The sequence below is a fragment of the Periplaneta americana genome, chromosome 11 (genome assembly GCF_040183065.1).
Source record: "Periplaneta americana isolate PAMFEO1 chromosome 11, P.americana_PAMFEO1_priV1, whole genome shotgun sequence".
Lineage (NCBI taxonomy): Eukaryota > Metazoa > Arthropoda > Insecta > Blattodea > Blattidae > Periplaneta > Periplaneta americana.
The window spans coordinates 26,809,023-26,821,922 of NC_091127.1; positions in this window are offsets into that span (position 1 = coordinate 26,809,023).

Consider the following 12,900-nt stretch of genomic DNA (forward strand, 5'->3'; position numbering starts at 1 on the left):
CTATGACACTTTCGGTCCAAATGCAACCCCAAACAGTCACATCAGAAGTGTTTAATTCTTTTGAGATAATTTCATGTGGATTTTTACTGGTCCAGTAAGCATAAGTGCCGGTTCACTCCGCCGTTTAGCTTAACTGTGGCTTCATCGGTCCTTAAAATTGTTTTCCAAAAGTCAGGATTGGCTTCATGTCGAATAAGAAATCATTCAAAACCCAACACAATAATAACAAGACATGACATCAGAAAAATAGTCGAAGCACGAACATGGTTGTCAACCCACCACTTATTACACCAGTTATTTATTCAAGTTATGATATCTGTATAATTATGTGTACAAGTATGGAACCTAAGAACGAATATTGGAGAAAGCGACTTTTGGCCCACCTTGTATGTACTAAATATATAGTATCAAAATTGCACAGGGTATTAAAAATTGTTATTGCAAAAAATAATTGTATTTTAAATGAGGATAAATAAGAAGATTAATTTCATACAAAGTACACATTTACATATGGCTATATCACCACATAGTTTTTGTTACAGTTTTAAAGTTAATCAAGGCATGAAGCATTTTCAGAAGCTAAGTTTCATCGGCAATCAGAGAGTATGTTCTTATACACAGAAAACGATCTCTCGACATTGCATGAGGTTAAGGGTGCATGTTTAAACAAATTGATATGACTGACAGCAATGTCTTCTGGAGGGTTCTGCGTTCCTCCTCTGAGGATCTGGCTCCTGCGGTGGAGTGACATGAGGTGGTGACGTAGCAAGACCTGTCAGTCACCTAGGTTTTTTCGAGAACAAAGTGTAACATGGCAGGATTAGCAGAGAAATACCAGGTTACACCTGGGTGGTTGTCCTATCCTCAATGCACAGTATGTATCCAATTATATGCTGACCACTTTGAGTTTAAAATTTATAAATATTTTCATAACTTTATTTTTAGTTTATGCTGAAATATTGATAATAATTAAACTACATTTGGCATGAATGTTAATTTTATGCAAACATATGTAATTACCTTAAAAACGTGTACTACAGTGCCTTTCGCTGTCAAGTCACCTGTTGCACGGCGGCCATCAATAGCAACCGATGACAACCCAGTTCCCAGCAAATTGAAAGCAAAACTCCCAATGCACAGCGGCCAGCAATAGCAATCGATGTTACCCCCACAGCCAATTCAGTACAAATATACACTGAAAATGACCATGTACAAAAGTTTAACCTTTTTTCATGATCATGTGGCAACAATTCATGAACAACAGTGAGCTTGTATGGTTTCAATTTTAAGAGTTTGGTAGCTCGCCATGCTGAGGTCATCGAAATTTCAGTTTCCTGTGCAAGCTGTCGCAGGGATTTCTGTGAAGTATGTTCTAATCTTTCTCCCACTTTGTCTAGTTTCTCCTCAGTAAGCATATGTTTCTTTACCCTTCACTTCTTATCAAGAATAGACCCTGTTTCTCTAAATTTAGTGACAAGTTATCGCGCAGTATCTCTACATGGGGCAGGCACACCTGGATATTCAGTTAAAAATCGCCTTACAACTTTCCTACAAGAATTTGTTAACACATACGAATCATACATAAAAATTCTTTGTTGTAATGTGTAAGTATGTCGAGGCATTATGTAAACTATAGCGCAGCACTAATACAGAAATCACAAGCATAATAACACTTGTAGCACTAATACAGAAATAACATTTCATATGAAGCACTTCAAAGCATGACCGCGCTGAAACAAAACAGCTGTGAGACTGACAATGACTCCTGCGCTCCTACGAAGGGGAGGGGATTCAAGTCGGCCACAGTGCCGTGAGCTCAGTTGTCAATGGTTTCTATCGCCAGCCACCGTGCAACGGGCGACTCAACAGCAAAATGCACTGTATTATGAGAAATATGGAGAAAAAAAAATACGTAGCATTGAAATTAAATATAGTGACCTCAGTATCGTAATTCGCCAACATTTTGAATTTTAAAACGGATACATACTAAAGAAAAAATATGTAATTACATAAAAATGCGGACTCTATTCATTACACTAATATTTTGAACCACTTGCTGGTTTCATCTTTTGTGTTTCTCCAGATCTGAATACATATATTGAAATTATATATTACATTGGGTGTATGTCTGAAATTCACTTACTTCTGCTCCATTCGAAAAGTGATATAGGTAAGTAACCATCCACTTGGTGGTGATTCACCACATCAGGTTTCGGCAATAAAATTTCGCAACTTATACATTACATTGTAGATGTAATTAGTGGCTTATCTTATAACTATCAACCATCCTCTCTAATGTCCATTTCACATCTTTAGAAAAGATTTCTAGGCATACACTGGGTTGATTCAATTTGATAGAAACTATAACTTGGCAGATACTGTTCTCAAGTTCTTCCACTACATGTGGTTTTCATTCATATACTTTTCCTTTGAGGTTGCTCACAGATGATAAGCACACGGATTGAGATCGGGGGGACCTGGCGTGTCATATACCACCACTAATTATGCAGTCCTTCAAAATTCCATGTAAAACTGCGAGAGATGCTCTAGCAATATGGGCTGTTGCACCATTCTGTTGGAAATATTAATAGGTTTTGTCCTTTTCTGTAAGCTGTTGATAGAAATTCGTAAGAATGTTTTCAACATCTCTCCCAGAATAGATGGTATCATAAAAAGTATCAGACCAATCATTCTCGTGCCACTAACTGCACACCAAATGTAATGTAATGCAACAACTTCAAGCAGGGCACCTGGATTTATTGAACAAAAATGTCTACTATTTTGTGCATTCACATATCCACTCAGTTGAAACAAGTTGTTAAATCAGATGGTTGTTGAACATTTCAGTAGAAATACAGCATAACACTTTGTTCGTAATATATGTGTATAAACAAAGATTCACTGTTCTTTTGTATAAACAAAGATTCACTGTTCTTTTGTTACAAACTAAACTGAATTGCACTGAATGGAAGTCAGCTGTACACTAATGCTCTAACCTTGACGACGCCCTTCAGCCTGTACTACATCACACAAAACCTTCACATGCACACTAGGCCTATTTCCTCAGCAGTCACATTCGATCTATAACAGTAAAAGGATAACAGCATTTACCTGAGTAAAATCAATTTTCTGGCAAATGTTCTGTATAGTTCATTTCACTCAATTGTAGTATTATTAAAACAACAGCTTAGGATGTTGTTTCCTTATTGCTTCTCAAACCCAGTCATGAACGATATGAAAAATTCCAAGTGTGACTTTCCTTGTAAAGGAAGAGAAGCTAATAGTCCTATTTCATGTTAATTTCAAGCACCCTTTATAACATATATTTATAACAGATATATGCAGGAAATAGGGCAGCAAATCGCTTACTCTTTGTCTCAGACAAGCTTCAGATTGCAAAAGGTGCAAAATAACAAGTTGTCTCGAAGTAATTAGTGACATTTTATATCGTACTTTTAGTAATTGCAGTTTCAAGTTTGTTTTATAGCCTATGTCCTGATTAAGTTTTTTAACTTTGTAATCAAGTCCATTGCGAAATGTTTTCTGATTTAATCTGTTTATGTGGATAAAATTCCCCCTATATTCTTGAACATTTCTTCCTGGAATCTTCATCTAAGAAACTTCCTAATTTTTTGGCTATTAGTATAGATATTCTGTAACAGATCATCTGCCTCGTTGATAAATGGTCACTGTAAATATATACTTTATACAGTGAAACTTCTTTTATAAGTTTTGCACTTATTCATGTTTCACGCTTAAACATTTTTTTCTAAAGCCCCAGCAAAATACCTATACAGTACTTTCCACGTTAATTTATTTCGGTTATACGTTTTTTTACACTAATACAATCGTATTTTAAACCCTAGGAGATATGAAACGTCATTTATACATTCTAAACCAATTTTGTTCAAAATTAGGTTTGCCACGAAAATGTACAAACATGAAAATATAGCATGTGATCATTGTTAAGATGCGGACCCACTTTGAAATTCGTGAAAATTCGAAGCTGTTCCTGCTTTAGAAACAGTTAAACATTCTGTAGCACATCATGATGTAACTGAACAAATGAAGCAACAATTTGAGAGCATGGTTTATTCCTTAGGAGCAAGCAATGCAAAATAACTTACTTTTTTTGTAAAATAATCATGTGTTATTAAATGAAGATCACATGGAAAGAACAAGGTAAGTCAATGTCGTAAAATTTTCTGAATTGGACTTTGAAATGTAGTAACAGCCAGCTTTGGCTCTAAAGAGCTAAGATTTTCTACAAATCTTACATTCCTCAAGAATATGTGTTCTAAATTTGAGTACTGTATTACAAACTCAAAGGTGGCTTAACTGTGTACAGTGTTGTGTAGAAGATTATATAAGACCAAGAATGCCTATCCTGGTACAGCTACTTTAACCGAAACATAATAATAATAATAATAATAATAATAATAATAATAATAATAATAATAATAATAATAATAATAAAAATAGCCAACATGAATTTATTCTTCATTGTTTGGTACACTCTTTTAACACCTGTATAGTCACTGATTAACGTTATATCTTCTTTATTGTGATAACACGTATTATAAAAATTACCTGGCTGACTAGCCTAGGCTTCGGATGACGGACACCACGTCAAACTAGTCAGTCAGGTAATTTTTATAATATTAACACAGTAAAGTTATAACTTGAATTTATTTCTTAAAAGATAATTTAAATGCAATTAGGTGAACATTTTATATGAAGACCTATAAAAAGTTGAGCCTTTTTCCATAGGCTATAATCTAGAAAATTTTGTGTAGAGTTTCCTTAGTGCTCATTCAATATTGTGTTATAAGCGGGATTTGGAAGCGTTACAAGGGGATGTCCAGGGACCGTATTTTCGTTGCTGGTGATTTACTTCACATTTTTTTTCTGTTTCTTTTTGGTCAATCTATCTGCACCCTTATTTCCTTACACTCATTCAAGCACGAGGCAGTACTTATTGTAAAACTCTTTTCTTCTCAATATTTTGTATTTGTTTATATTACAGGACTACACTTATTTGATTCTGTCTTTGGAATTGATGCAAATAACACAGCTTAAACGGCTGTTTTTAATCACGAAATGAAGTGTGTTTGGTAATTTAATTTTGAAGAGAACCTTCTGGAATAATGTAGCCTATATATAACTTAAGTTTCTGCATTAAAATTTATAGCAATGCAAACAATCTTCTCATTCTGTAACATAAGTGAACCCATTTGTTACCCTTTGCTGTATTCAATTTTCTACATAAGAAGACTGTTCCTAGAGAACTCATTTATTAATTTGCTGCATTAAAATTTTTTTGTTATTACTGCTTTGAACATAATGTAATCTTTCCAGTGTAATTTGAGCTGTAAAAGCATTCTGACTGTCCTTTGTTGCATGTGACTAATAAAAATACGTTACTTCATGTTATCCTTTGTCCTGCAGTGGAGAATGAAGAAGGATGATTGAAAATGTGTTGAATAAAAGTGGATTCCAGTTACGCCCAGTCACTATTGGTTACTGGGTTAATTAAGACTGAATCCTAACTAATGTATACTTGTAAATGTAACTGCAAAGATCAAGTAAATGTGTGGCATAAGATGATTTGAAGTATACTTTATTAGTGAAATTATATGTTGTAATCTGCAGAAAATTGTGAACTTACAAATTTTAGAGAAAGATGTAACTACAATCGTGGAACTATATAGAGTGAATATAAGCTATAGGAACAAATTTCAGGAAGTGATTCCTGACAGGAAAATGAACAAAAAAAATTTCATCTGAACATTTGTCCGGAAATGCATGTTCCATGATAGATGGCAACACTGTTCATGATGTTAATTCCTCGTAACAGCATTTGTCAGCTTCAGCGTCAATGTTTGGACTGGGATTATGGGTGACCACCTACTTGGTCTAGTCCTTCCACAACACCTCAATGGCCAAGTATCTGCGATTTCTGCAGGTCACTCTGCATGTGTTGCTAGAAAATTTGTCGTTGACATTACGACAGGTCATGTGGTTAATGCATGATGGAACTCCTCTCCACTTCGTGATCATCAGCATCTCAACATCTTCCCCGGGAGATGGATCGGACAAGGTCCTGTTGCATGGCCCTCCTGGTCACCAAACTTAAACTTACTTGATTTTTAACTGTGGGATCACCCTGAAAAGTGTCGTTTATGCTGAGACAGTTCCTGATGTGCAGACACTAGAACAACATCTCAATGCAGCCTATGGCACTATTCAGATGCAGGCCAGAACATTTTAACGGATGTGTCAATCCATGATGCGACACATGGGAATTTGTATTGAGGCTCATGGGAGGCACTCCAAAGTTGTCAGAAATTAAATGGCTAGTAATGGAATGTAATATGCTATATTCCGGACACACTGTGTATTTCCGGACATATATTCGTATGAACTAGGCCTATTTTGTTCATTTTCCTGTCAGGAATCACTTCCTGAAATGTTTCCCTATACTGGTAGTTCAAATTCACCCTGTATAAGAAGAGAAGCATTTCACTGACGTTCATAAATAACAAACAGTGTGTGGCAACCAAGCTGGTAACAAAAAACATCTTGTGTGGCAACAAAGCTGTAAAAATCTAGAGTTCATATAATGGTTTGAGTCATTCTTACACGAACGTAATAACGTAAATTTATGGTAGCTCTTACGAGAAAAATGAAAAGCTTTGTTAATAGATGGCTATTTACTCTAACCATCCCTCCTCTTACTCCTCTTTCACACTTCAACTAATCTCCAGATCTCCCTGTTTCTTCTCTACTCTCCCTTTCATTTCTTCTATCTTGTCTACGAAACCATCAACTGATATAGGCCAGCGGTACCCTAACTTTACTGTTACAGGACCCATTTTAAAATCTGAAAAATTTTTCGCGACCCACCTGATATGTATACAGCCTTCTGTATAATTAAATTTATCTCGAAACAGGTGAACTTTCGTTCAAAACATATAGGCCTACACGAAAATACTGTGATAGATAATCCTAATGTCAAAGTGGGATAATCATAAAAGAAATATTTCTTTTAGTAACTTACCTAGGATAAGAAGTTATGAACGGAAGATTCTGTGTAGAATCTTTGGCCCAGTTAATGATCATCAAGGATGGAGGATACGCTCCAACAATGAACTTACCAGGTGGCCTGGGTTCGAATCCCGGTCGGGACAAGTTACCTGGTTGAGGTTTTTTCCGGGGTTTTCCCTCAACCCAATACGGGCAAATGTTGGGTAAATTTTGGTGCTCATCCCGGACTCATTTCACCGGCATTATCACCTTCATTTCACTCAGACGCTAAATAACCTAGATGTTGATACAGCGTCGTAAAATAACCCAATAAAATAAAACAATGAACTTTCTTAACCTGATAGGAGGTCAAGATGTTGTAAAATTTATGAAAGCTCAAAGACTGAGATGGCTAGTACATGTAAACAGGATGCCTGGAACACGCACTCCTATTAAAATGTTAAAGGGTAGACTATATAACAGGAGGAGAAAGGGTAGACCAAAGTTAAGGTGGATGGATGGGGTATCCAAAGATCTTGAAATTATGGGCGTGAGAGGATGGACTAACATGGTAAAGGACAGAGTAAGATGGAAGGCTGTTGTTAAGGAGGTCAAAAGCCACCCTGGGTTGTAGTGATGATGAACTTACTTAAGAAAAAAAAATACTTAACTTATTAATGATTACAAAAAAATCAAAAGAACACTGTCACAAGTAGACAAGTTTAATAAGGTTAAAGATAAGCTTGAAAGTCAATGCGATTTATGGCATTGTTTTGCATCAATGAGAAAGTCAATATCAGGGTTGAAACTTGTTAATTTTAACCTCAGATCGCTGCCTCAGAACACCAAACTTGAAAAGGCACGTTCAAAAGAGTAAAAAAAGAGAACCATACAGCTGGAAATATTGATGAGGAAATTGTTCAATTTTACCGAAGGAATGACATATCAAGGCAAGCTCCTGGGAGGGTGATATTAGCATAAACAGAAGGATTAAACAACGAATTTTAAGAAGAGGTTTATGAATACTACAATAGCAAAGCTATACCAGCTGTTTAAGAAAGAAAAACTCAGATGCAAAAGTGGGGAAATCAAAGTTTTTCTCACTTCGAACCAAATTTGTACTTTGTAGTTCTATTAGACACAGTTGCTAGCAACCCAGAAAACGAAACTTGTATGGCCAGCAAATGTGACAGTTGCAGATACAAAACTTCTCCATCAGTGCTCAACCTTACCAGAGGACACAAATGAATTAGTGTGGTATGCCTGGAATATTAGTGAAGGAAAAGTGGTGAAAACCATGCACGAGACCTTTGGAGAACTTCTTAGCAAGATAACACAGTTTTTAAAGCACTGCTTCCTTGTAAAGACCCAATGTAAATCCTTTCGGGAAAAGAAGGCAGCTACAAATGGCAAAGAAATTGTTCTGCAAATTTACTTTTCTAAAAACTACACTGTGAGATATCAGGACGAAATTCAGTCTCTGCCTATTGGAACTCGCAGCAAGTAACAATTTTTACTGCAGTTGCTTGGATAGGTCTTGGAATAGTACTGGGTTATATCATAATAAGTGATGAACTATCTCATGAAAAATATGCTGTCAATGCATTTCTACGACACTTACTTCACTTACTTCCACCGATCAAAACCACATATACTGAAGTAGGCCTAAGAACTTTAAATATCTTTTCAGATGGAGCAGCCAGTAATTTTAAGTAGTGTTACACCTTACATAATCTAACAAACCTTCAAGACAAATTCCAGCTTGAGCTATCTTGGAACTTCCTAGCGACAAGTCATGGGAAAGGCAGTGTTGATGGTGTTGGGGGTGAACTCAAGCGATTGTTATAGCATGCAGTTTTAGGTGGAAAATGTGAAATTAAAGATCCAATGTCCTTTTATGAGAGTGCTAAAAAAGTGTCAAAATCAGTTGTGGTGACACTGTTGTTTTTAAATGCCAGGCGTTTGACAAAGTCATTTGACCTCTTGCACTCCAATATTTTTCAAAGATATTTTCATGGTAAGACACTGATGCACAGATTTTGAGGTGTTCCGAATCCATTTCTTGGTTTGAGTTGCACAATGGGCAGTTAGGGGACTGATATATTCCAATTCTATGCGGGTGTTTGACCATACAGTCATGGCCTGCTGCCAATCTAAATATAGTTACAGACGATTTTCCTGGTAGGCCTAACTCGAGAATTAACTGTGGATTATGATGCAGAGAGTTCCATTTTTTTCCCTTGAGATTGTGTTATCAAATTTTGTTTTTTGGGTGAATGTAGAGTATCCAACGCCCACTGAACGAATATTTCACTTGTATCACTGCCAATGTTGCGCTATAATCGTATATGCAAGGTAGGCTATAACGAAAACCTAAACTAACCAAACCTAACCTGTCAAAGAAGCAACAAGTTATACTAAATATGTGTAAAATTGGCCTATGTCTCTATAGTGGGCGGGACATAAGTAATTCTAAGTACCGTACCAGTATGTAGATTTAATAAATCTTTTCACAGAGTAATCTTACGTAGATTTAGTAACAGGTCTGTAAGTAGCAGTGCTGCCCTTCTTTGCTAAAGCATCCACATTCTCGTTTCCCAGGATTCCACAATGGGATGGTATCCATTGGAATACAATTCTTTTATTGAGTGTAATTAATCGAGAGAGCATTTTAGATATTTCTGCTGTTTGAGATGAAGGTGTGTGTCTAGAGACTATTGATAGAGCTGCTTGGAGTCTGACAATATAACTGCATTCTTAAATTTATTGATGTGGTATAGAAGATTCCTGAGCAGTACATCTCACTTGATGATATGTGTCAGAGAAAGAACAATTGTATAACCTACATCTGAAGTCTGATTAGTGTAAAAAAAATGTAAGTTGTCAGCAAAGTATGCAATGGAGGGGGAAAGGAACTGGCCACCCTACCGCATTATTTCCTGGCTTAGTTGCCTCGTGAATGATGTCTTTTTTTCTTTTTGGTGTCACTTGTGAGGTTCAAATCTGTCTTCAGACAGTTGACTAAACTAAAACTACCATACGACCGTGAAAGCTGCGACGCATGAAAAAATCGTCTGATAGCGTATTCAATGAGAAGCGAGCACTGCAGTGCTGGTAATTGTCACCATAAAACATTTCCTTCCATATAGTCTACAATAAATATCAGGTCGAAACTAATTGCAATTATTTGTTTCTTATTTAAGATAGATTGAATACTTAATACTTCATTTAAAGCAACCTAGTAAATAAAGATGAGCATTTCCTCTGGACCAAAAGCATGAGGGTTCGTGTTTAAATAAAAAGTATTTTTCCTGAACCAAAAGGGCAGGAAACGAGGTTAGGCTGGGTTAGTTGAAGGGATTGTTAAGTAACAGGAACGAAATTTTCCTTCATTAATAATGCTACAACTTTTCAAAACGTTGGCAACAACACTTCTACATCTTTCGCTAAATAACGCTTTAATTAATACAACGAGTCTCAAGCAGTCAATCATAAGACTTTTAATGGATGCTCGCCCTACTTAGCTTATAGCCTATTTTTTCTGTAAAAAAAAAAAAAAAAAAAAAAGGCGGTATTTACGATAGGTCCGTCACACACATTCCTAGAGGAACAATATCTCTCGAGACAATCCAGATAACTTCTTACATGCATTTTACGTTCGGACATTGACTCCCTTAATTAACTTACGGTGTAAGAAAACGAAGTGTAACCAATGTATTTATCTTGCCTTGCGATTGTAAGTACATTCTTTCCCTGGTGATGCTTTATGTTAAAAACCAAGATACATTTAATGCTAGTCAGAACGTTCAAAATTTTAATAAAGACACAAAAAGTCTCAATCTACCCCCTATCAGTACTTATAAAAAAACCGCTAAAACCAGTTCACTAGACCAGCCCATTCATTTACTACGGCCTTCAATGCCCTGCCTAGTAATATGCTTTGAAGGGCCAAGAAAAAAATTTAGAACAGAACTGACAAAAAATGACTCCATGTCTACCTACTCATATTTCAATTCAATTGATGAATTGTTTGTAACGTGAATTAATCCGTTTATTACGTATTATATATTATAGTAAGTTATTCTTTGTATAACTTTTTACTTGTTCATCATCTCAAAGCTACAATGCTGGAATACCTAATTTAAATGAAATGAAAAACTGTTATAGGATACCTTCGTGCTACGCATGCAAGAATCAAAAGCAGCATAATTGAAATTCACTGTTTCTTACCTTAAATCTGCTGCATAAGCTTGCAGACATTACCATTAAAGACTTCCTCAGCACAATACCACACACGACAAAATATAATATTATTGTATACGCTGTTTTCACAATAAAACATACTTAACGCCAAATTCGAAATGGAAGGTTACATTCTGATATCCAAAAACCGATCACCTGAAGCAGAGTTCAGAATCTGAATGCCTTCATTCATACTGGCTACTCATACGTCATCATATTTATAGCCAGTATCGATATCAGATAACAGCTGTAACTTTAATCAACCACACGATATTACTTTTCCTTTTAATTTTCCCGCTTTTAATATATTTCCGATTGAAGATGTAACGAGTGCCATCTATTGGAAAAGTAACGTTTCCAGGGGTGAACAAATTTGTATGATAAAATTCATTCACGACCTTTTTTACTCTTTTACAGAAACTATAATTTAACCTTTATATTTGAAATTGCCTTGCCCGTGGCGGATTAGTCTCTCTGCCCTCCACTGTGGGTTCGAACCCCACCTGAGTCACGAAGGAATTTGTGGTGAGCAAAGCGGGATATATCTCGGGGGTTATCCCATTCCCCCTCCCCACTATTATCATTGTTATTCCATCAAACTCCGCAATCAGCCTCACTCTGCGAGATTCCGAGCAAGAGGGCTCTAAATAATAAATATTATATTATAGCCCTCTTGGTCCCGAGCCAGGTCTCCAGAACAAAATGAGAAATGGCTAAACAGTTGTACACGTGTTTAATAAAAATATTATTAGCCTATAGATGAAATTAACAAATGCAATACAGTATTGGCCCGAAAATAAGCCCCACGCTTAAAATTCGAGAAGGGGTTAAGAAAAAAATAATCAGAGATTGAGAGGGAGGGGAAAAACATTACAGTTTTGTGTTACCAATAGTAATTTTATTCTATAACCTGTATCATAGTCATATTAAATTAATTTACGATGGTTGTGCCTCTGCTCGTCTAGTAGGTATTTGAAAAACAATACACTTACCATAGGATTGCCTTTAGATGTTCTCGTTGAAACTGCATTTTTTTTTTTTTTTTTTTTTTTTTTTTTTTTTTTTTTTTTCCCCTGAAGCAATTCAACGTCGCACATTAGATTCGTCCAATCCATATTCATTCTTCCGGCCTTCTTGTTGCTTGTAGTTTAGCGTAACGAACTGAAAGTTTGAAACTCAAGTCGTGACTGTGCCAAATTTCTAGGTTTCATTATGCTTTTCGCTCTATATGATCGTTTGTATCGGCCAGAAACGGGTTGTCTTATTACTATCCAACTTCTTACTGAACTGATCGCAAGCTTAAGAAACAATACAAATTTAACGTCAAACTCAAATACTGCATGACATTGTTGCGTCATTGCAGTTTAGTTCACAAACTCTGGCTGCATCAATGCATTATTTAAAGATGAGAAATAAGCGCCATTTTTAAACAGCATAGGACACGATGAAATATCGTAAAATCCAAGGTCGCGAATTTAATCAGCACCTTAACTTTTCACAGTTGAAATTTGTATTAAAAGTGCAGCTTATTTTCGGCCAATGCGGTAATACGGAATACCTTTACTATTTTAGACTGTCAGCCGGAAAAAAAAAAAATTATAAAACCACTCACAGATGTCTAAGGGTACGTAC